This window comes from Triticum urartu, chromosome 3, assembly GCF_003073215.2.
Source record: "Triticum urartu cultivar G1812 chromosome 3, Tu2.1, whole genome shotgun sequence".
NCBI classification, from domain to species: Eukaryota; Viridiplantae; Streptophyta; class Magnoliopsida; order Poales; family Poaceae; genus Triticum; species Triticum urartu.
In genome coordinates, this window is record NC_053024.1 from 76,070,329 (window position 1) to 76,094,554 (window position 24,226).

At 48.7% G+C, this 24,226-nt stretch overlaps 1 non-coding gene and 1 pseudogene across 1 annotated transcript; both read right to left on the reverse strand.

Moving 5' to 3' along the window:
- Positions 1-270: 270 nt before the first annotated feature.
- Positions 271-2,509, reverse strand: LOC125548016 (annotated as a pseudogene).
- A 2,669-nt stretch (positions 2,510-5,178) lies between these two features.
- LOC125549812 lies at positions 5,179-5,281 on the reverse strand. Its single transcript, XR_007301524.1, has one exon. It is a non-coding gene; the product is annotated as a U6 spliceosomal RNA (small nuclear RNA).
- Positions 5,282-24,226: the final 18,945 nt, after the last annotated feature.

Here is a 24,226-nt window from a genome sequence, read left to right on the forward strand (position 1 = left end):
GGCGTCTTCTGCAAGTTCTTCGCAAAAGAAGTGAAGCTGAGGTTAGCATTGCCAGATATATGACGGAATGAATCTTCACTCATTATGTTTAATTATGCCTCTTTTCTATAATTAAGTACAATATAACTTGAGACTTTTTATTAGCCTCCTTATAGTCAAGTATACTACTAGTATGACTTGAGACTTTTGATGGCCTCCCCTTTTTGTTACCTTTGAATGATGTTAGCATATGAAGCAAACAAGCGCATCAAATTACAGCAAATAACGGAATTTTCCTCCAAGAAGAAAGATACTCATGACTATTAAATATACCCCCTGGTTCCATTATCACTAATACCAAACATCCAGCAAGCACAATTCTAATACCAAACATTCAGTGAGCACAACTCTTACAACTTGATAAGGTGAGAGGAAGAGGCTGCTACCTGGCTACAGGGCCATGTCCTCCCACGTCACAGACAAGGGTCAACAATCACCATCATCAACCACTGTAATTCAGCGAACCATAACGCTCGGCCCAAGAGAGGTTCCTCTTTGGGTTATATTTGGCACCCATCGGTCTTGTGAGGATGGCAGTCCATGTAACCTTCACTTTTAGCTCATTGGAACCGTGAGTGCAAACATGCTCTTCATCAGGGTGCTGTAGAGTAACATGAGTGCCTTCATCCTCGTCATTATCAAAAATACAAACATGGACCAAAAACTCTTCATCATCGTCCCATGTAGGTATAGGGATAACCACCAAATTACGACTCAAGGGAATGGAGCCATCATCTCCGACTAATATCCCGCTGCAACTCATTGCTCTACCATCGTATAGAATAATATGGGTCTCGGCATTTCTAGTCCCAGCAGATACTTTGCCAACGAAAGGGGCATAGGGCGGACCGTTCAGAATGTTGATTTGGAGGCTAGCCGCCACCGGATGTTTAACAGGTGCAAATACTAATTCCACTGTACTGAGCCAACTAGGTAGCATCATAGTTATGGGTCCAGAGTCAAAGGTGCGGGACTCAATTACGCCTTTGCTAAAGTCTTCATCATCAGGATCACCCTTTACCTTCAGGTTGAACTCAAAATGTATATTATCAAATGCTACTAATCCTCGACGTGGACCTGTCAATGCTAACATATCCTCCTGCAAGTAATTTATAAAAAAGGGTCACAACATGTCTACGTAGTTGAACAAGCTATGTAACTAGCTGCACATGAAAAGCAAAGCACACTTGACAAGTTGGACAGATTCAAACAGTCTGAAAATATGTTGTTTAACTAGCTTGGGGAGCATCGATCACTCATGTAATTCTGTTGCCGCACTCCTTTAGTGCCCATAAATTGCTACCAGCAACCAGATATTTGTGGCTTGCATAGTAGTACATTCAGATGGACAAACTATTTGTTCCAACATAGTTTCTTTTATTTCCAGTATATAAAAGGCATTTTACAGCATGACGCCATGACATAATAAACAACTGGCCATACCACATTCCATAGACAGAATAAACAACCAGGTCTCAAAGAGGGCTGCTACTGAGAAACAAAATGTAAACAAACGTAGCACCAAAATAATATGATGAAGTTGTATGGTTTTGGCAATAACACCCATCCTTAGAGCACTTACTTCGAACAGATTAAATAATACTCCCTCTGTAAAGAAACATAAGATCATTTATGATCTTATATTTCTTTGAGAAACTGAAGTGTACCAATATGAAATTAATCATGGTATTTGCAGCTAAAAAAACAAAATAACTAGTAGCAAGCTTAATTTAGCTAAAGTACGCAGCTGTCCGTGTTTTAGTCAGTCTAAATAGTTTGGGAGGAGACAAAGGGGCGAACTAGTTTAGTGCACACAATTACCTTGGAGCTGATGATCTGGGGATCTTCTCTCTCGCGTCTGAACAGATAGACGCATCTGTAGTCGATGCTACGGTACCGAACACACTGACCGGGTAGCCCCTATCGGATTCGATTACCCTGACGGAAACGACATTGTACGACGTCCCCGCCCGGAGCTCCCACAGCTGCGGCGTTACATCCTCAAGCAGCGGCCCGAGGCCAACCTTGGCTGCAAGCAAAGCAAAATCAGGGGCAAAAGACATACACCCCAGATCAGGAGAACCATTTCAGGAGAAATTTAAACTAAAATGGTTGTAAATTGGTAAGTAATGGAGATACTGACACTCTCTGTCGAGGTCGAAGCCGGCGAGGTTGACGCCGCAGAAGCGGGTGAGGACGCGGGCTCTCTTCTTGGGGTCGTACTCGGTGATGCGGTCGCGGCACGCGGCGTGGAGGGCTACGATCTCCGACGGCGACTTCAGATCGATCTCCTCGTCGTCATCGCTGTAACAGATTTTCATGGGAACCTGGCAGCATCGATCTCGTCGGCGCGGGGAATCCGGCGGTGGTGCCTGACGTCGTCGTCGCCATCCCCGCGCCGCGTCGATCGACCGATCCAACCTTTTTTTTCTAGAAGAGGAAGAAGATGGCCAGCGCTACAAAAGCGTGCACTGACGCACCGCGAGCCCACTACCAACGTAGTGGGCCTTAAAACCTACTCCCTCCGTACGAAAATACTTTTATAAAAATTGGATAAAAATGGATGAATACACCTAGATACATCTATTTCTTCGACAAATATAACCAGACAAAGAGAATATTTATTCCAGTCACCCCAGAATGCCTTATTTCCTTAAAGAAAAAAGTGCAAGCTCTTGTAGGGCTGGCCATCCTTAGAGAAAAAAAATGCAGTGATCGACGCCAGAATGTTTTTTTTTTGTAGAAGAGGAAGCAGATGGCCAGCGCTACAAGAGCCTGCACTATAGTCATCGTTCAGTGCCAGATATTGCAGGCTCTGGCGGGGAATCTCCTGTATAGACTGTAGTAGAAGGAAGATGCGTCCTCTTGCTAGAGTTTGGTTCCTCTCGCCGCCATCGACGGCGTTGAGGTTCTTCCCTGCAAATCATCGGCTGCCATCACTGGTCTTTTCTTGGTTTGATTAAGAATTGATTAAGAAGCAGGACAATCCTGCTAATATCATAAAAAGAGTGTGTTCTAGGTTTTGGGTGAGTCATGATGCAGAAGATTGAAAAAGAAGGTGTTTATCTACTTATCATTTAACAAAATAGCAAAATATAATATCTAAAATAATTATTTAATTAATACAATATGATGATGCAATGTTTATGAGATGGACATGATGCACAAAACAATATAATAGGCTAATATATCTATGGTATTACTCCCGGGTTGTTATAATCGTGGCCACTAGCGTCTCACTATAGGAGATTACCAACCAAGCTAGAAAAATCATTGTCGATGTTACGCATCCATTTCCTCTGCCTCAAGCCATCATTTATAGACCTCACTCCGGAGCAACTCCATCAAGCACGTGATTAGGCCTGGTCCGTGCAGCTGCAACGACGACGCAACATTGCTAGATCCATAAGCCCTACCACCCTGGATGCAGCTCCCCACCGACAGTTGTCGTCGTGTAACTGGCCGTGGTGGAGCAGATTTGTCGGCCAAGCCCCTCTACGCAACCTCCCGCCACCACGCCGCCTGGAGCCACTGCCCGTGCCAATATTGTCTAGGGTTAGTCAATTTTCCTATTGGACTTGAACTTCTCCTGTTTTTGGGCGGTTTTTCTTTTTATTTTTTATGGTTATTTTCTTTATGTTGGGTGAGTGTAAATGTACACAGATAAGTACTACACAATCAATATGTGTGCATACTTGATTTCGAAAATTGCAGCATTATATGTTTATCTGCATATTACAAAAGGTGCAATTTTAGTGCAAAGTTGCATGTGACTTTTTTGTTTTTGTTTTTTTCTTAAAGGGTAATACTGTTGTCACTTTCTAGAAGACTTCATTTTTTTTACTTTTTAAGGGTAATGCCAATGGCACTAAATTTATTTTTTAGAAAAAAATGAATTTTGTTTATTACTATATGTGTATTCTTGTATATTATAATAAAGCATAATTTATGGATAAATTGTGTGTAAATTTATAAAATATATTTCTCATATTCTTAAAGGGTAGTACCAATGCCATCAATTCATTTTTGATAGAATACATCATTTCTTTTTTTGGAGATGCCCTAACTTTTACGTAGTCGATCCTTATGTATCCCTACCTAAGTTTTTTTTTGGGGGGTGCGGGTGGGGGCAACTTTGATCTACTACTCCTTGTTCTTTTAGGATGGACCATTCGTGATGGAAACAAATATAGTGGCCTTCTCGCCAAGAAAAATAGTGGGGTTAATAGAGAGTCAAAAACACCTCAGCCAAGAGGATCATTTCACCAGAAAAATGAAAAATCCAGCAATACATTTACTGTCAAAAAGGTAGGACAAAAACTAAAAAAAATGCGAGGACAACAACAAATATTGGAGGTAAGAGAAAAAAACGAGCTAATGAAAGCAAGGAAATGTTTCTTCTTCATATCTGTTAAAAGCGACGAAAAACGTATGAACTGTCAAAAAGGAGAAATCTTAATAAAAACGGGCACCATGTATTCCCAGAAATCTGGATTAAAATGAGTGTCATCCATTAATTGCTTTTCTTTTTAATTTTTTTCCTTATCCGACTTCACAAGGACATATCTGTCAAACAGAAGCACTACTAATTAATAGACTGATACATATCCACTACTCAAAAATGTAAAATAGACTGACACATATCCACTAAAAAAATGATACATATCCCCACAAAAAATAGGGCCATATACGTCATTTGTAAGAGGTACAATTTTATATTACGATTTTACAGGAAAGTAACAGGAACACTTATCAGTATATTTTGTTTTCTATCCCATCCCATGGGTTCTGACACGAAAGTTACAATTTTATATTTGCAAAGAAAACAAAGTGTTAATTTTAAAATTATAAACAGATGTTATTTTGCATCATCTTTTTATTATTGTTTCATCTCTGCATCTATTCTCATTTGTATATACAGTCCGCAAAAAGAAAGTTATATAGTCACTGAGATACTATATAGCATGTAAGGATCTTACCCCGATGGAAATGAAAATACAAAGAACTTTATGTAAAATATCAGTACACGCAAGTGCTAAAATAAGGCCCCATGGACCTATAAGAAACTATCTGTACAATGTGTGTTACACGTGAGGGTCTAAAAAAGAAGGTTCCAGGGACCAGCGCAGAAAATCCCAAAAAAAATTAAACCATTACTCGATTTGTGCGTGTCATCCTTACGCAGGGGCCATGCTAATCTTCTCTGTATCGTTCCAATTTTATCAGATGTCTCTGAAGGGACAACTCTGCTGCAGCGAGCGGGCTTATAAACTGGTCGTTCTCTCTATCGCTGGGCGATGTGGGACTAAAGGAGTGTTTGGTTTAAAAGTCCTAGAACTTTTTCTAGTCTCAGGGACTAATCAAAAAAGATTCTTCAATAGAGTCTTTTTCTAGTCCCTGTAGAAAAAATCCCTCCCATTTAGTTTCTAGAGACTTTTTAAAAACTTTTTCTAGTCTCTAAAACTAAAAAATCCCTTAACCAAACACCTCCTAAAGGAACGTAGCGTTTTTCTCCCCACCAGCCGGAAGCCAGCGGATCCCCCATTTCGGAGTGGCGGGCCGTGAGTACGTTGGGACTCCTTATGCGGCCCAAATTACTGGAGGAGAGTAATGGGCCGTCCTGTTAGTTCTCCAAATCTGTTAGCTTTCTACAGAGAGCACCTCATGCAGAGTTTGGAATTTCTGATTATATCACCAGTTCGGCAAGATGTTGCACAAACAGATGCAGCCGTTTATTAGATCAAAAAAAAGATGCAGACGTTGATGCAGAAAGCTTGCCTGATGCTGCCCAAATATATATCCCTACGAATATATGCGAAACTATTGGCCCTGTCAGTGTACCAAACGGAGCTTCTGATGCAGAAAGTGTAGAGAAATAGGATGCAACTCAATATATTGATAGGTGCATATGCACAAGTATATATAGTACATAGGGCAAGTCATATCCTCAACTATACACAAGGAGGAGACTTGGAGTACAAGAATACATGTGCTAAATACATATCTCAACCCCCCCCCCCCCCCCCCCCCCCCCCCCCCCCCCCCCCCCCCGCAGTCGAAGCGACACCATTGCTGACGCAGAGACTGGACCGGAATTCCTGGAAAGACGTCGTAGGCAAGCCTTTGGTCATGATGTCAGCAAATTGTTGGGAGGTGGGAACGTGTAGAACACGAACATGGCCAAGAGCCACCTGATCCCGAACAAAATGGATATCAAGCTCAATGTGCTTGGTGCGACGATGATGAACCGGGTTGGCGGAGAGGTAGACGGCGAAGACGTTGTCGCAGTAGACGATGGTGGCCTTCTCAACAGGACACGAGAGCTCGTGAAGAAGCTGACGAAGCCAGGAACACTCAGCAACAACGTTGGCCACAGCGCGGTACTCAGCCTCGGCGCTAGACCGCGAAACAGTGGGCCGCCGCTTGGACGACCACGACACCAGGGATGGTCCAAGGAAGATGCAGTAACCCGAAGTAGATCGACGGGTATCCGGGCAGCCAGCCCAGTCGGCATCGGAGTAGGCGACCAGATCAGTGGCAGTAGAGGCGCGCAGAGTAAGACCAAGATCCATAGCACCGCGGATGTAGCGGAGAATCCGCTTAACGGCAGTCCAGTGAATGTCTCGAGGGGCATGCATATGGAGGCAGACCTGCTGAACCACGTACTGAAGCTCTGGCCGAGTAAGAGTGAGGTACTGAAGAGCACCAACAATGGACCGATAGAAGCCAGCATCTGGAGCAGGAGTACCATCAGTAGCAGAGAGCTTGGCCTTCGTGTCGACAGGAGTGGCGGCCGGTTTGCAGTTAAGCATGCCAGCACGGTCGAGAAGCTCATGAGCGTACTTTCGTTGATGAAGAAAGAATCCATCAGAACGACGCACCACCTCAACACCGAGGAAGTAGTGCAGCGGACCCAAGTCCTTAATAGCAAACTCTGCACGGAGACGATCAGTAAGCCGGCGAAGGAGCTCAGAAGTGCATGCTGTCAGAATGATGTCGTCAACATAGAGCAGCAAATACGCCGTGTCTGTGCCCTAGTGATAAACAAACAGCGAAGCATCGGAGCGTGTAGAGCGGAAGCCAAGTTGGTGAAGGAACGCTGCGATGCGCTGGTACCAGGCACGAGGAGCCTGCTTAAGCCCATATAATGAGCGTGAGAGCAGACACACATGATCAGGACACGCCGGATCAACAAACCCCGTGGGCTGCTGACAGAAGACCTGCTCCTCAAGATGACCGTGGAGGAAGGCGTTGGAGACGTCCATCTGATGAACCGGCCAGGCACGAGAGACCGCCAACTGTAAGACAGTGCGGATCGTCCCAGGCTTAACAACCGGAGCGGAAGTGTCGGTGAAGTCCACACCGGCGCGTTGCCGGAAACCACGAACAACCCAACGCGCCTTGTAACGATCAAGAGTGCCGTCGGGACGAAGCTTGTGTTTGAAGACCCACTTCCCGGTGATCACATTAGCATGCCGGGGACGGGGAACAAGCTGCCAAGTCCGGTTTCGCTGCAAAGCGTCAAACTCCTCCTGCATGGCGGCCATCCAAAGAGGGTCGCGGAGAGCGGCCCGAACCGAGGACGGCAGCGGGGAAGGAGCAGACGTCGAGGCGGTGCAGACATAGTCATCCGCATAGCGGGAGCTCGGGCGAAAAACACCAGTGCGCGAGCGTGTGACGGGGCCGGCCGTCGGAGCAGCCGCGGGTGGAGACGAGACCGTGGCATCCACGGGAGAGGCGGTGGCCGCCACAGCGTCGACGGGAGAGGCGGGCCGGGCAAAAGACTCGGCCGCGGCGTCGGGAGAATCGGGCGACACCGGGGCCACAATCGCACCAGCAGGCGACCGAGGCAGGGTCGGCGCGGGCGACCGAGACGGAGTCGGCATGGGCGACCGAGGCGAGGGCGACGCGCCAGGGGAGGCCGCGCCAGTGCGGGCCGGTCCAGTCAGCGGCCCATCATGCGGCCCAACATGCATGGTGGAGGACCGGGGCGACGTGGGCAATGTCGAGGCAGCTCCAGGCGACGAGGGCGCTGAGCCGGAGGAGGGGGCCGCAGAGGGCCCCGATCCGGAGGGGGGCGCCACGAGCGGGGTGGCCGGAGCACCCAGGGCCAGCAGCGGGCGATGGCGCGGAGGAGACCCCGCCGCGGGAGGGGGAGACGGCGCCACCTGTTCCTGTGCAAAGGGAAAAACAAGCTCATCAAAGTACACGTGCCGGGAGGTGATGACACGGTGAGACACGGGTTCATAGCAGCGATAACCCTTAGTGTTGGCCGGGTAACCAAGGAAGACACAAGGAACGGAACGAGGAGCGAGTTTATGAGGAGTGGTGGCGGTGGTGTTGGGGTAGCAACGGCAACCGAAAATTCGGAGACCATCGTAGGAGGGAGGAGTGCCATATAAGAGATGGTGAGGCGCGTAGTTCCAGCGCAGACGGCATGGCCGAAGATTAAGGAGGAGGGTGGCGGTGGCGAGGGCATCTGGCCAAAACCGAGAAGGCATGTAGGCATGGAAAAGAATGGTACGCACACACTCATTGAGGGTGCGTAGGATGCGCTCGGCACGGCCATTCTGCTGGGAGGTGTATGGACACGTGAGACGAAACACAGTGTCATGGGAGGAAAGAAGATGGCGGATGGTGAGATTGTCGAATTCTTTCCCGTTATCGGTCTGAAGTGCGAGTATGGGTCGCCCAAACTGTGTGGAGACATAAGCATAAAATGCAATGAGAGTGGCGGCAACATCGGATTTCCGACGAAGAGGAAATGTCCACACAAAGTGAGAGTAGTCATCCAGTATAACAAGATAATAAAGATAACCAGAATTACTAGGTACTGGAGATGTCCATACATCGCTATGAATCAATTCAAACGGAAAAGATGCAACTGTGGAAGAGGAACTAAAAGGAAGGCGAGCATGTTTGCCTAACCGACAGGCTTCATAGGAGTGAGCAGCCGTTTTATTACATGAAAAAGAAAATCCTCTCATTATTTGATGAAGTGAAGAAGTTCTAGGATGCCCGAGACGAGCATGCCAAAGATCGACGCCGGCGGAAAAAGCTCGAGGACCACCCGGAGATGACGGCGACTGAACTGGGTAGAGGTCGCCGGGACTGTCACAGCGGTGAAGAATCATCCGGGTGCGAGCGTCCTTAACAGAAAAGCCAACTTCGTCAAATTCCACAGTTACAAAATTGTCACGAGAAAGATTACGAACGGAAACTAAGTTCTGAATAACATGAGGAGAAACAATGACATTATTAAGAGAAAGAGGTCGAGAGTTAGAGGGAAAGGGTGCAGAACCGACATGAGAGATGGGAAGACCGACACCATTACCGATGATGATGCGGGAGGGAGTGGAAATGGGATGAACGGAAGAGAGGTTACCCGGATGAGCGGACATATGAGAGGTGGCACCGGAGTCCATAATCCAATCACCGCCACCACCAGTATAGGGCGGCGGCTGCTGCAGGGCCGCTAGAAGGGCCGGGTCGTAGTAGGGGGCGCCGTACGTGCTGGGGGCGGCGCCGTACGCGCCGTAGGAGGGCGCGACAGGAGGGGCGCCGTGGGCGCCGATGTTGGGGAACGTAGCAGAATTTTAAAATTTTCTATGCATCACCAAGATCAATCTATGGAGTCATCTAGAAACGAGAGAGAGGAGTGCATCTACATACCCTTGTAGATTGCGAGCGGAAGCGTTCAAGAGAACAGGGTTGATGGAGTCGTACTCGTCGTGATCCAAATCACCGATGACCGAGCGCCGAACGGACGGCACCTCCACATTAAACACACGTACGGTTGGGGAAGACGTCTCCTCCTTCTTGATCCAGCAAGGGGGAAGAAGAGGTTGATGGAGATCCAGCAGCACGACGGCGTGGTGGTGGAAGCAGCGGGGATCTCGGTAGGGCTTCGCCAAGCTCAGCGAGAGGGAGAGGTGTTACGAGGGGAGAGGGAGGCGCCAGGGGCTAGGGTGCGGCTCCCATGCGCCTCCCCACTATATATAGGGGTGGAGGGGGCTGGTTTCTTGCCCTCCAAGTCCATTGGGGCGTTGGTAAAGGTGGGGGAAAGAAATCCCATCATTTCCCTTCCCCACCGATTGTTATCCCCCCTTTTTAGGGATCTTGATCTTATCCCTTCGGGATATGATCTTATTCCTTCTAAGGGGGGATCTTGGTGCGCCTTGACCAGGGGTGTGGGGCCTTGCCCCCACTACCCACATTCATGTGGGTCCCCCCATGTAGGTGGGCCCCACTACGGAACCTTCTAGAACCTTTCCGGTACAATACCGAAAAATCCCGAACATTTTCCGGTGGCCAAAATAGGACTTCCCATATATAAATCTTTACCTCCGGACCATTCCGGAACTCCTAGTGACATCCGGGATCTCATCCGGGACTCTGAACAACTTTCGGGTTACCGCATACTAATATCTCTACAACCCTAGCGTCACCGAACCTTAAGTGTGTAGACCCTACGGGTTCGGGAGACATGCAGACATGACCGAGACAACTCTCCGGCCAATAACCAACAACGGGATCTGGATACCCATGTTGGCTCCCACATGTTCCACGATGATCTCATCGGATGAACCACGATGTCGAGGATTCAATCAATCCCGTATTCAATTCCCTTTGTCCAGCGGTATTGTACTTGCCCGAGATTCGATCGTCGGTATCCCGATACCTTGTTCAATCTCGTTACCGGCAAGTCTCTTTACTCGTTCCGTAACACATCATCCCGTGATCAACTCCTTGGTCACATTATGCACATTACGATGATGTCCTACCGAGTGGGCCCAGAGATACCTCTCCATTTACACGGAGTGACAAATCCCAGTCTCAATTCGTGCCAACCCAACAGACACTTTCGGAGATACCTGTAGTGTACCTTTATAGCCACCCAGTTACGTTGTGACGTTTGGCACACCCAAAGCACTCCTACGGTATCCGGGAGTTGCACAATCTCATGGTCTAAGGAAATGATACTTGACATTAGAAAAGCTTTAGCAAATGAACTACACGATCTTGTGCTAGGCTTAGGATTGGGTCTTGTCCATCACATAATTCTCCTAATGATGTGATCCCGTTATCAACGACATCCAATGTCCATGGTCAGGAAACCGTAACCATCTATTGATCAACGAGCTAGTCAACTAGAGGCTTACTAGGGACATGGTGTTGTCTATGTATCCACACATGTATCTGAGTTTCCTATCAATACAATTCTAGCATGGATAATAAACGATTATCATGAACAATGAAATATAATAATAATAACTAATTTATTATTGCTTCTAGGGCATATTTCCAACAATCTCCCACTTGCACTAGAGTCAATAATCTAGTTCACAACGCCATGTGATTAACACTCACAGGTCACATCGCCATGTGACCAACATCCAAGAGTCTACTAGACTCAGTGATCTAGTTCACATCACTATGTGATAAACACTCAAACAGTTCTGGGTTTGATCATGTTATGCTTGTGAGAGAGGTTGTAGTCAAAGGGTCTTTCCATATTCAGATCCCTATGTATTTCGCAAAACTTTATGTCATATCGTAGATGCTGCTACCATGTTCCACTTGGAGCTATTCCAGATTTTTGCTCCATTATACGTATCCGGTATCTCTACTCAGAGCTATCCGGATAGGTGTTAAGCTTGCATCGACGTAACTCTTTACGTCGAACTCTTTATCATCTCCATAACCGAGAAACATTTCCTTATTCCTCTAAGGATAATTTCAACCGCTATCTGGTGATCTAGTCCTAGATCACCTTTGTACCCTCTTGCCAGACATGTGGCAAGGCACACATCAGGTGCGGTACTCAGCATGGCATACCGTATAGAGCCTATGACAAGAGCATAGGGGACGACCTTCGTCCTTCCTCTTTCTTCTTCCGTGGTCAAGCTTTGAGTCTTACTCAACTTCACACCTTACAACTCAGGTAAGAACCCATTCTTTGACTGATCTATTTTGAACTCCTTCAAAAACATGTCAAGGTGTGCATTCTTTGAAAGTATCTTCAGGCGTCTTGATCTATCTCTATAGATCTTGATGCCCAATTTGTAAGCAGCTTTATCCAGGTCTTCCTTTGAAAAACACTCTTCAAACAACCGTTTATGCTTTCCAGAAATTCTACATTATTTCGGATCTACAATATGTCATCCACATATATTTATCAGAAATTTTGTAGTGCTCCCACTCACTTTCTTGTAAATACAAGTTTCTAGCAAACATTGTATAAACCTAAAAGCTTTGATCACTCCATCAAAGCATATATTCTGACTCCGAGATGCTTGCTCTAGTCCATAGAAGGATCGCTGGAGCCAGCATACCTTTTAGCATCCTTAGGATCGACAAAACTTTGATTGTATCACATACAACTCTTTCTTACGAAAACTGGTAAGAAAACTTGTTTTGACATCCATCTGTCAGATTTCATAATCGAAAAATACAGCTAATGCTAACATGATTCCGACGGACTTAAGCATCGCTACGGGTGAGAAATTCTCATCGTAGTCAACTCCTTGAACTTGTGAAAAGACTCTTTCCCACAAGTCGAGCTTCATAGACGGTAACATTACCGCCCACGTCCGTCTTCTTCTTAAAGATCCATTTATCTCAATGGCTTGCCGATCATCGGGCAAGTCCACCAAAGTCCATACTTTGTTCTGATACATGGATCCTATCTCGGATTTCATGGCTTCTAACCATTTGTCGGAATACGGGCCCACCATCGCTTCTCCATAGCTCGTAGGTTCATTGTTGTCTAACAACATGATATCTAAGACAGGATTACCGTACCACTCAGGAGTAGTACATATCCTTATCACCTCGTACCCCCTCCCCCAAACACCCCCTCTCCCCTCCGTTCCCTCCTCCACACCCCTCCTTTAAACCCCTCCACCCTCCCCCTTCCACATTCTATGCCGCTACCCACTCTCCCCCCTCCCTAAACCCCCCTTCTCCGCAAAAACCCAAGACCTCGAACCTCCTCCCCTAACCTAAAACCCCCCTACCCCCCCCCAAATCCTCTCCCTCCTAACTCCTCCTGTCTCCCCCAAAACTAAAAAAAACCCTAAACCTCCCCCCTCCCCCCCCCCCCTTCCCCTTTCCCCCTCTAGCCTCCCCTTCCCCCTCCATATTTCACCCCGCCCTCTACCTACCCTGAAAAAACACATCCTAGAGAAACTCCCTCCTACTCCCCCTCCAAAAACACAACCTTCCCCTCCCTATCCTCCCTCTAAAAAAACCTCTCCCTCCCTCCTCCTCCCCCTCTCCTCCCCCCCACAAACCCTCCACCCCCTCCTTCCTAAAAAAACCCCATAAAAAAAAAACCTCAAAACCCTAAAACAAACCCCTTCTCAACCCCCTCACACCCTCCCTAAAAACCCTCCCCCCCTTCCCTTCCTACAACCTAATCCTACCTCCTCCCAAATAAAAAAAACAACCAACCTAGCCCGCCGACCCCTCTCTACTCCTCCTCCCAACACCACCCCTAAAACCCAAAAACCTCAAACCTCCTACCTCCTCCCCCTACCCAAGAACCCCAACCTACCCCCCTCTCCATTTCCCCTCCCACCACCCCCCTCCTCCCCCCTGCGCCCCTCCCCTACCCTCACCCCCCAAAAAACCCTCTCAATAACAACCCCCCCCCTCCTCCTGCTCTCCTCCTCTCTCCCTGCTCCTCTCCCCCCCCCCTCCCCTCTCCCCCCCTTACCCCCCGCCTAAAAAAACCTGCCTACCTCCTCCGAAACCTCCACCCTCCTCAACCCTAACCCAAAAAAACCAAAAAAAACCTCCCCTCCCTCCTCCCCCCCCACCCCTCAACCTCCCCGTTAAAACTCACTCTCCCCTCTACCAAACTACCTACCCTACGACTCCCTCCATCACCAATAAAACCCTCCCCTTCCTCCCTCCCCCCACCCAACCCCCTGCCCAAAACCTCCCCCTCTCACCCCCGAAACCTAAAACCCCCTATCCCCTAAACTAAACCCCTAAACCGCCCACCTCTACCTCGACCCCCCCAACCTCCCCTCCCCACCCTCTTAAAACGCCCCTAACCCTCTATCTACCTTTCCCCCCCCCCTCTACTCTCCCCTTCCGACAAAAGACGAAAAAATCCCAAAAAAAAAAAAACCCCTTCTTCCCCCCCCTTCCACCTGCTGCAACGTCACCAAACTCCATGCACCCCTACCTTCGCCTACTCCTGACTACCCTGCCTCCCCCAAACCCCCCCTACCCCCTTCTCAAACCACCGCAACCTACCCTCCTCCCCCTAAACCTCCAACAAAAACACCCAAAAAAAACCCCAAAAAAAACCCCCCTCTCCCGCTCGAAACCCCCTCCACAACCCAAGAACCTGCGTATCCTTAAAAAAAACACCCCCCCTTACCGTCCCAAAACCTAACCTCCCCCCCCCCCCCTCCTAAACCTTCTTCCGACCCCGTCCATTGCCCGCCTCCTCTCCCTCTCCTCTCCCTCCCAAACCCCCCAAAACTCCCTCCCTTACGCCCCCCCTGAACCCTGTTGCTGCATATTCTACTTACAAAAGAAAGAAACCCATCGCCCTCCACCCTCTCTCAAAAACCCCCTCCCTCACTATACCTAAAAACACCTAACCTCCCCCCTAGCCTCTCAAAACAACCTACACCCTCCCTCCCCCCCTCCCTACCCCCTCCCCCCTCCCTATCACCACAACCCCCTAGCCACAAAAGCCAAAACCCCCCCACCCGTCTCCCTACCTAAAAAACCCCGCCCCCCAAACACCCCTTTTCCCCCAAAAACCCCTCTCCTATCTCTCCTCCTACACCCCAAAAACCTCCCTACCCCCCTCCTCTCAACCCTCTCTACCCCCCCCCCTACCCCCAAACCTACAACAACCCCACCTCCCCTCCCCCTCCCCCTATCCCCTCCCTCTAACCCCCTCCAAACACCCTCCCCCTCCCCAAAAAAAAAAACTCCCCCCTTCCCGCCTCCCTCTCACCCCACCCTCCCACCCCTGAAAACCCTCCCTTTCCTCTCCTACACCACCTACACCCCCTCCCAAAAAAACCCTAAAAAAAACCCCCTCCCTCCCTCTCACCTTCCAAACCTCCCCCCCCCCCCCCCCCCCCCCTAAAAACCCTGAAAACCCTGCCTATCTAAAAAACCCCTCTGCTCCTACCTCAAAAACCTCCTCCTCAAAACTACCCCCTCCCTCCTCCCTCCGCCCAACAAAAAAAAAAAACCCCCCTTTCTCTTTTTTCCTGTACCCCAAAACAACCCCCCCCCTAACCCCTCCCTGTGCCCCGCTCCTCCCCCCCCCTCTCCCCACCCTCTCCAAACCAACCAAACCCCCTGCCCTCTCTCTCCTCAAAACCCCCCCCCTCCCTCATCCCAACTAAAAACTAAAACCTATACCACCTCTCCCCCCCTACCCCCCTACCTCTACCCTCTGTGCCCCCCCCTCCCTCCCCAACCTACCTAAAAAAAAAAACCTCTCCAAAACCCCCTTCTCCCTCTCCCTACCCAAAAACCCCTTACCCCCCAAAGACCTTGTCCTACCCTTCTTCCCCCTCACCCCCTCCCCCCTCCCAACCTGTCCCCCCCCCCCCTCCCCTCTCTCTTCCCCCCCCTCTCTCCCCTTCACTCCTCCAACCCACCCCCCAACCTCTCCACCCCTAAAAAAAACCTACTCTCAAACCCACCCCTCTCCCCCCCCTCCTCCCCCGCCCCTTTCCTCCTCTCCCTCCCTCCCCCCTACCCCCCCCCCCCAAAACCCCCCTAAAACCCCTCCCCCTAAACCCTCAATAACCTCCCTACCTATGCCACCCAAAAAAACCTCCCGCCCCCTCCCCCAAACCTCCCCCCTCCCACTCTAGCCGAACAACAAACCTCTAACCTCCCCCCTCCCTCCCCCCCCCACCAAAAACCGTCTACCCCCCCCCGTCCCCCCCAACCTAAAAAAACCCAAAAAAAAAACTCTTCTACCCTCCCTCCTACTCTCCCCCCCCGAAACCTCCCCCCCCACTCCACCCTCCCTCCCACTCCCCCCCTACACAAAACCACCCTCCCTCCTCCCCCTCCCCCCTTCTAACCCCTCACCTCTCCCTCTTCTGTCCCCACAACTTACTCCACACCTCCCTCGCCCCTCCCAAACCCCTAAAACCCCCTCCCCCCTCCCCTGCCCCCCTCCCTCACAAAAACCCCCCTTCTCCCCCTACCCCCCAAACTCTCCCAACCTCAAACCCTATCTAAAAATCCCCTACTCCTTCACCCCCTCCTCCCCCCTGCAAAGCCCCCCTAAACAACTGCTGAAAAAACCTGAGGTCTCCCGCCCCTCCCTCGAAACTCCTTTCTGTCCTACAAACTTAAAACCTTCATCTACCCCCCACCCTCCCCCCTCCTCCCCTCACCTCCCTACCAAAACCCTACTCTCTACCCCCTACCCCCCTTCAAAAAAACCTACACAAAAACAATCCCAAACCCTCTCTAGCAAAACCCCCTATCAACTCAAAAAAAAACACCCAAACCCTTCCTCTGTCTCCCCCCCCCCAAAAACTTTCACCTCCCCTTCTATCCCCCCTCGCCCCCCCCCCCCCCCAAAAACAACCCCCCTCTTCCTCAACCTCTCTCCCCGTATACCCCTCCTCTCCATCCTCAAAAACCCTTAGCTCAACCTCCTAACCAAACCATAATCAAAACCTCTACACCCCCCTTGCCCCCTTCCCTCCCCCCTATCTTTCCCCCTCCCCCCCAAACCCAAAAACAAAACCCTCCCTCCCCCCCCTCCCAAAAAAACCCCCTCCTCCTGCCCCGCCTCCCTCCCTTGCTCACCTCTCCCTTCCCTCCTTCCTAACCCACCCCTCCCCCTCCCCCCGCGGTCAAACCCCCACCGCCCTCCCCTACTTCCCTCCCTCCCCTTCAAACCCTAAAAACTCCCCCTCTACCCCCTCAAACCTACACCTACTCCCCTTCCCCCTAAAAACCCCCCCCTTCCCTCCCCCAACCCTCTAACCCAAACCTCCCCCCCCCAAACCCCTTAATAACTAACCCCTAAACCCCCCCCTCCCTCCCTGCCTTTAAAAAAAAACCCCCTCAACCCTCTCCCACCTCCCCTCCTCCCCCCAATTCCCCTCCTCTACCCCCCTACCTCCCTGACTTTGCCTATCCTTCTCTCCTCCCCCCTCCCAACCCCCCTCCCCCCCCGCCAACAACTACTCTACTCTCCTCCTACCCTCTCCCCCTCAAAACTCTCCCGTAACCCTCTACAACCCCCTCCTTCACACCTATGTAACACAGGTCGAGCAACTTGTCTAAGCTTCATGATCACTATCATTAACTTCCTCTGTCAACAGATGTAGGCTGTTGGGAACGTTGCAGAAAACAAAAAATTTCCTACGGTTTCACCAAGGATCCATCTATGAGTTCATCTAGCAACGAGTGATCGGATTGCATCTACATACCTTTGTAGATCACGCGCGGAAGCGTTCAAAGAACGGGGATGAGGAAGTCGTACTCGACGTGATCCAAATCACCGGAGATCCTAGCGCCGAACGGACGGCACCTCCGTGTTCAACACACGTACGGTCAGCGTGACGTCTCCTCCTTCTTGATCCAGCAAGGGGGAAGGAGAGGTTGATGAAGATCCAGCAGCACGACGGCGTGGTGGTGGATGCAGCAGTCACCGCAGCAGGGCTTCGCCGTTCTCTACGGAAGAGGAGGAGGTGTTGGAGGGAGAGGGAGGCGCGGGGCATGGGTGCGGCTGCCCTCCCTCCCCCCTCTATATATAGGGTCCCCAGGGGGGGCGCCGACCCTGGAGATCCAATCTCCCAAGGGGCGGCGGCCAGGGGGGTGGAGTGCCCCCCAAGGCAAGTGGGGCGCCCCCCACCCTAGGGTTCCCAACCCTAGCGCAGGGGGAAGGCCCAAGGGGGGCGCACCAGCCCACTAGGGGCTGGTTCCCCTCCCACTTCAGCCCATGGGGCCCTCCGGGATAGGTGGCCCCACCCGGTGGACCCCCGGGACCCTTCCGGTGGTCCCGGTATAATACCGGTGACCCCGAAACTTGTCCTGATGGCTGAAATAGCACTTCCTATATATAATTATTTACCTCCGGACCATTCCGGAACTCCTCGTGACGTCCGGGATCTCATCCGGGACTTCAAACAACTTTCGGGTTACTGCATATACATATCTCTACAACCCTAGCATCACCGAACCTTAAGTCTGTAGACCCTACAGGTTCGGGAGACATGTCGACATGACCGAGATGGCTCTCCGGTCAATAACCAAGAGCGGGATATGGATACCCATGTTGGCTCCCACATGCTCCACGATGATCTCATCGTTACATCCGAGGCGGGGGGGGCGGAGGGGGGAGCCCCGGTGGCCGCGGGGGGTTTCGTGTTGTGGGGGTGGGGGGGGGGGGGGGGGGGGGGGGGGGCGGGGGGGGGTTGGACGATTCCTCGATGATCTCATCGGATGAACCACGATGTCGAGGATTCAAGCAACCCCGTATACAATTCCCTTTGTCAATCGATATGTTACTTGCCCGAGATTCGATCGTCGGTATCCCAATACCTCGTTCAATCTCGGTTACCGGCAAGTCACTTTACTCGTACCGTAATGCATGATCCCGTGACCAGACACTTGGTCACTTTGAGCTCATTATGATGATGCATTACCGAGTGGGCCCAGAGATACCTCTCCGTCATACGGAGTGACAAATCCCAGTCTTGATCCGTGTCAACCCAACAGACACTTTCGGAGATACCCGTAGTATACCTTTATAGTCACCCAGTTACGTTGTGACGTTTGGTACACCCAAAGCACTCATACGGTATCCGGGAGTTGCACGATCTCATGGTCTAAGGAAAAGATACTTGACATTGGAAAAACTCTAGCAAACGAACTATACGATCTTGTGCTATGTTTAGGATTGGGTCTTGTCCATCACACCATTCTCCTAATGATGTGATCTCGTTATCAATGACATCCAATATCCATAGTCAGGAAACCATGACTATCTGTTGATCAACGAGCTAGTCAACTAGAGGCTTACTAGGGACATGTTGGTGTCTATGTATTCACACATGTATTATGATTTCCGGATAACACAATTATAGCATGAATAAAAGACAATTATCATGAACAAGGAAATATAATAATAATCCTTTTATTATTGCCTCTAGGGCATATTTCCAACAGTCTCCCACTTGCACTAGAGTCAATAATCTAGTTACATTGTGATGAATCGAACACCCATGGAATTTTGGTGTTGATCATGTTTTGCTCTAGGGAGAGGTTTAGTCAACGGATCTGCTACATTCAGGTCCGTATGTACTTTACAAATATCTATGTCTCCATCTTGAACATTTTCACGAATGGATTTGAAGCGACGCTTGATGTGCCTGGTCTTCTTGTGAAACCTGGGCTCCTTGGCAAGTGCAATAGCTCCAGTGTTGTCACAGAAGAGTTTGATCGGCCCCGACGCATTGGGTATGACTCCTAGGTCGGTGATGAACTCCTTCACCCAAATTGCTTCATGCGCTGCCTCCGAGGCTGCCATGTACTCCGCTTCACATGTAGATCCCGCCACGACGCTCTGCTTGTAACTGCACCAGCTTATTGCCCCACCATTCAAAATACACACGTATCCGGTTTGTGACTTAGAGTCATCCAGATCTATGTCGAAGCTAGCGTTGACGTAACCCTTTACGACGAGCTCTTCGTCACCTCCATAAACGAGAAACATTTCCTTAGTCCTTTTCAGGTACTTCAGGATATTCTTGACCGCTGTCCAGTGTTCCTTGCCGGGATTACTTTGGTACCTACCTACCAAACTTATGGCAAGGTTTACATCAGGTCTGGTACACAGCATGGCATACATAATAGAACCTATGGCTGAGGCATAGGGGATGACACTCATCTCTTCTATAACTTCTGCCGTGGTCGAACATTGAGCTGAGCTCAATTTCACACCTTGCAACACAGGCAAGAACCCCTTCTTAGACTGATCCATATTGAACTTCTTCAATATCTTATCAAGGTATGTGCTTTGTGAAAGACCTATGAGGCGTCTTGATCTATCTCTATAGATCTTGATGCCTAATATATAAGCAGCTTCTCCAAGGTCCTTCATTGAAAAACTCTTATTCAAGTAGGCCTTAATGCTGTCCAAAAGTTCTATATCATTTCCCATCAAAAGTATGTCATCAACATATAATATGAGAAATGCTACAGAGCTCCCACTCACTTTCTTGTAAACGCAGGCTTCTCCATAAGTCTGCATAAACCCAAACGCTTTGATCATCTCATCAAAGCGAATGTTCCAACTCCGAGATGCTTGCACCAGCCCATAAATCGAGCGTTGGAGCTTGCACACCTTGTCAGCATTCTTAGGATCGACAAAACCTTCCGGCTGCATCATATACAATTCTTCCTTAAGGAAACCATTAAGGAATGTCGTTTTGACGTCCATTTGCCATATCTCATAATAATAGAATGCGGCAATTGCTCACATGATTCGGACGGACTTCAGCTTCGCTACCGGTGAGAAAGTCTCATCGTAGTCAACCCCTTGAACTTGTCGATAACCCTTAGCGACAAGCCGAGCTTTATAGATGGTCACATTACCATCTGCGTCTGTCTTCTTCTTAAAGATCCATTTATTTTCTATGGCTCACCGCTCAACGGGCAAGTCAGTTAAAGTCCATACTTCGTTTTCATACATGGATCCTATCTCGGATTTCATGGCTTCCAGCCATTTGTCGGAATCCGGGCCCGCCATCGCTTCTTCATAGTTCGAAGGTTCACAGTTGTCTAACAACATGATTTCCAAGACAGGGTTGCCGTACCACTCTGGTGCGGAACGTGTCCTTGTGGACCTACGAAGTTCAGTAGAAACTTGATCTGAAGTTTCATGATCATCATCATTAACTTTCTCTCTAGTCGGTACAGGCACCTCAGGAACATTTTCTTGAGTTGCGCCATTTTCCGGTTCAAGAGGTAATACTTCATCAAGTTCTACTTTCCTCCCACTTACTTCTTTCGAGAGAAACTCCTTCTCTAGAAAGGATCCATTCTTGGCAACAAAGATCTTGCCTTCGGATCTGAGGTAGAAGGTATACCCAATAGTTTCTTTAGGGTATCCTATGAAGACGCATTTTTCCGACTTGGGTTCGAGCTTTTCAGGTTGAAGTTTCTTGACATAAGCATCGCAACCCCAAAATTTTAGAAACGACAGCTTAGGTTTCTTCCCAAACCATAATTCATATGGTGTCGTCTCAACGGATTTCGACGGAGCCCTATTTAAAGTGAATGCGGCAGTCTCTAAAGCATAGCCCCAAAAAGATAGCGGTAAATCGGTAAGAGACATCATAGATCGCACCATATCTAATAGAGTGCGATTACGATGTTCGGACACACCATTACGCTGAGGTGTTCCAGGCGGCATGAGTTTGGAAACTATTCCACATTTTCTTAAGTGTGTGCCAAATTCGTGACTCAAGTATTCTCCTCCACGATCTGATCGCAGGAACTTGATTTTCCTGTCACGTTGATTTTCAACCTCACTCTGAAATTCCTTGAACCTTTCAAAGGTCTCAGACTTGTGTTTCATTAAGTAGACATACCCATATCTACTCAAGTCATCAGTGAGGGTGAGAACATAACGATAACCACCGCGAGCCTCAACACTCATTGGACCGCACACATCAGTATGTATGATTTCCAATAAGTTGGTTGCTCGCTCCATTGTTCCTGAGAACGAAGTCTTGGTCATTTTACCCATGAGGCATGGTTCGCCTGTGTCAAATGATTCGTAATCAAGAGACTCTAAAAGTCCATCTGCATGAAGCTTCTTCATGCGTTTGACACCTATATGACCAAGGCGGCAGTGCCACAAGTATGTGGGACTATCATTATTAACCTTACATCTTTTGGTACTCACACTATGAATATGTGTAGCATTACGCTTGAGATTCATTAAGAATAAACCATTCACCATCGGAGCATGACCATAAAACATATCTCTCATATAAATAGAACAACCATTATTCTCGGATTTAAATGAGTAGCCATCTCGCATTAAACGAGATCCTGATACAATGTTCATGCTCAAACTTGGCACTAAATAACAATTGTTGAGGTTCAAAACTAATCCCGTAGGTAAATGTAGAGGTAGCGTGCCGACGGCGATCACATCGACCTTGGAACCATTCCCGACGCGCATCGTCACCTCGTCCTTCGCCAGTCTCCGCTTATTCCGCAGCTCCTGCTTTGAGTTACAAATGTGAGCAACTGCACCGGTATCAAATACCCAGGAGCTACTACGAGTACTGGTAAGGTACACATCAATTACATGTATATCACATATACCTTTCGTTTTGTCGGCCTTCTTGTCCTCTAAGTATTTGGGGCAGTTCCGCTTCCAGTGACCACTCTCCTTGCAATAAAAGCACTCAGTCTCAGGCTTGGGTCCATTCTTTGGCTTCTTCCCGGCAGCTTGCTTGCCGGGCGCGGCAACTCCCTTGCCGTCCTTCTTGAAGGTTTTCTTACCCTTGCCTTTCTTGAACTTAGTGGTTTTATTCACCATCAACACTTGATGTTCCTTTTTGACTTCTACCTCTGCTGATTTCAGCATTGCAAATATCTCAGGAATGGTCTTTTCCATCCCCTGCATATTGAAGTTCATCACAAAGCTCTTGTAGCTCGGTGGAAGCGACTGAAGGATTCTGTCAATGACCGCGTCATCCGGGAGATTAACTCCCAGCTGAGTCAAGCGGTTATGTAACCCAGACATAGTGAGTATGTGCTCACTGACAGAACTATTTTCCTCCATCTTACAGCTGAAGAACTTGTCGGAGACTTCATATCTCTCGACCCGGGCATGAGCTTGAAAAACCATTTTCAGCTCTTCGAACATCTCATATGCTCCGTGTCTCTCAAAACTCTTTTGGAGCCCCGGTTCTAAACTGTAAAGCATGCCGCACTGAACGAGGGAGTAATCATCGGTACGTGTCTGCCAAGCGTTCATAACGTCTTGTTCTGCAGGGAGAACAGGTGCTTCACCTAGCGGTGCTTGTAGGACATAATCTTTCTTGGCAGCTATGAGGATGATCCTTAGGTTCTGGACCCAGTCCGTATAGTTGCTGCCATCATCTTTCAGCTTGGTTTTGTCTAGGAATGCGTTGAAGTTGAGGACAACGTTGGCCATTTGATCTACAATACACGTTGTAAAGATTTTAGACTAAGTTCATGATAATTAAGTTCATCTAAATCAAAACATTCAATGAACTCCCACTCAGATAGACATCCCTCCAGTCATCTAAGTATAACATGATCCGAGTTAACTAGGCCATGTCCGATCATCACGTGAGACGGACTAGTCAACATCGGTGAACATCTTCATGTTGATCGTATCTTCTATACGACTCATGCTCGACCTTTCGGTCTTCTGTGTTCCGAGGCCATGTCTGTACATGCTAGGCTCGTCAAGTCAACCTAAGTGTTTGCATGTGTAAATCTGTCTTACACCCGTTGTATGTGAACGTTGGAATCTATCACACCCGATCATCACGTGGTGCTTCGAAACAACGAACTGTCGCAATGGTGCACAGTTAGGGGGAACACTTTCTTGAAATTATTATGAGGGATCATCTTATTTACTACCGTCGTTCTAAGTAAACAAGATGCAAAAACATGATAAACATCACATGCAATCAAATAATAATAGTGACATGATATGGCCAATATCACATAGCTCCTTTGATCTCCATCTTGGGGCTCCATGATCATCTTGTCACCGGCATGACACCATGATCTCCATCATCATGATCTCCATCATCGTATCTCCATAAAGTTGCTCGCCAACTATTACTTCTACTACTATGGCTAACACATTTAGCAATAAAGTAAAGTGATTTACATGGCGTTTCTCAATGACACGCAGGTCATACAAAAATAAAGACAACTCCTATGGCTCCTGCCGGTTGTCATACTCATCGACATGCAAGTCGTGATTCCTATTACAATAGCATGAACATCTCATACATCACATATATATCATTCATCATTCATCACAACTTTTTCCATATCACATCACAAAACACTTGCTGCAAAAACAAGTTAGACGTCCTCTAATTGTTGTTGCAAATTTTACGTGGCTGCAATAGGGTTCTAGCAAGAACGTTTTCTTACCTACGTG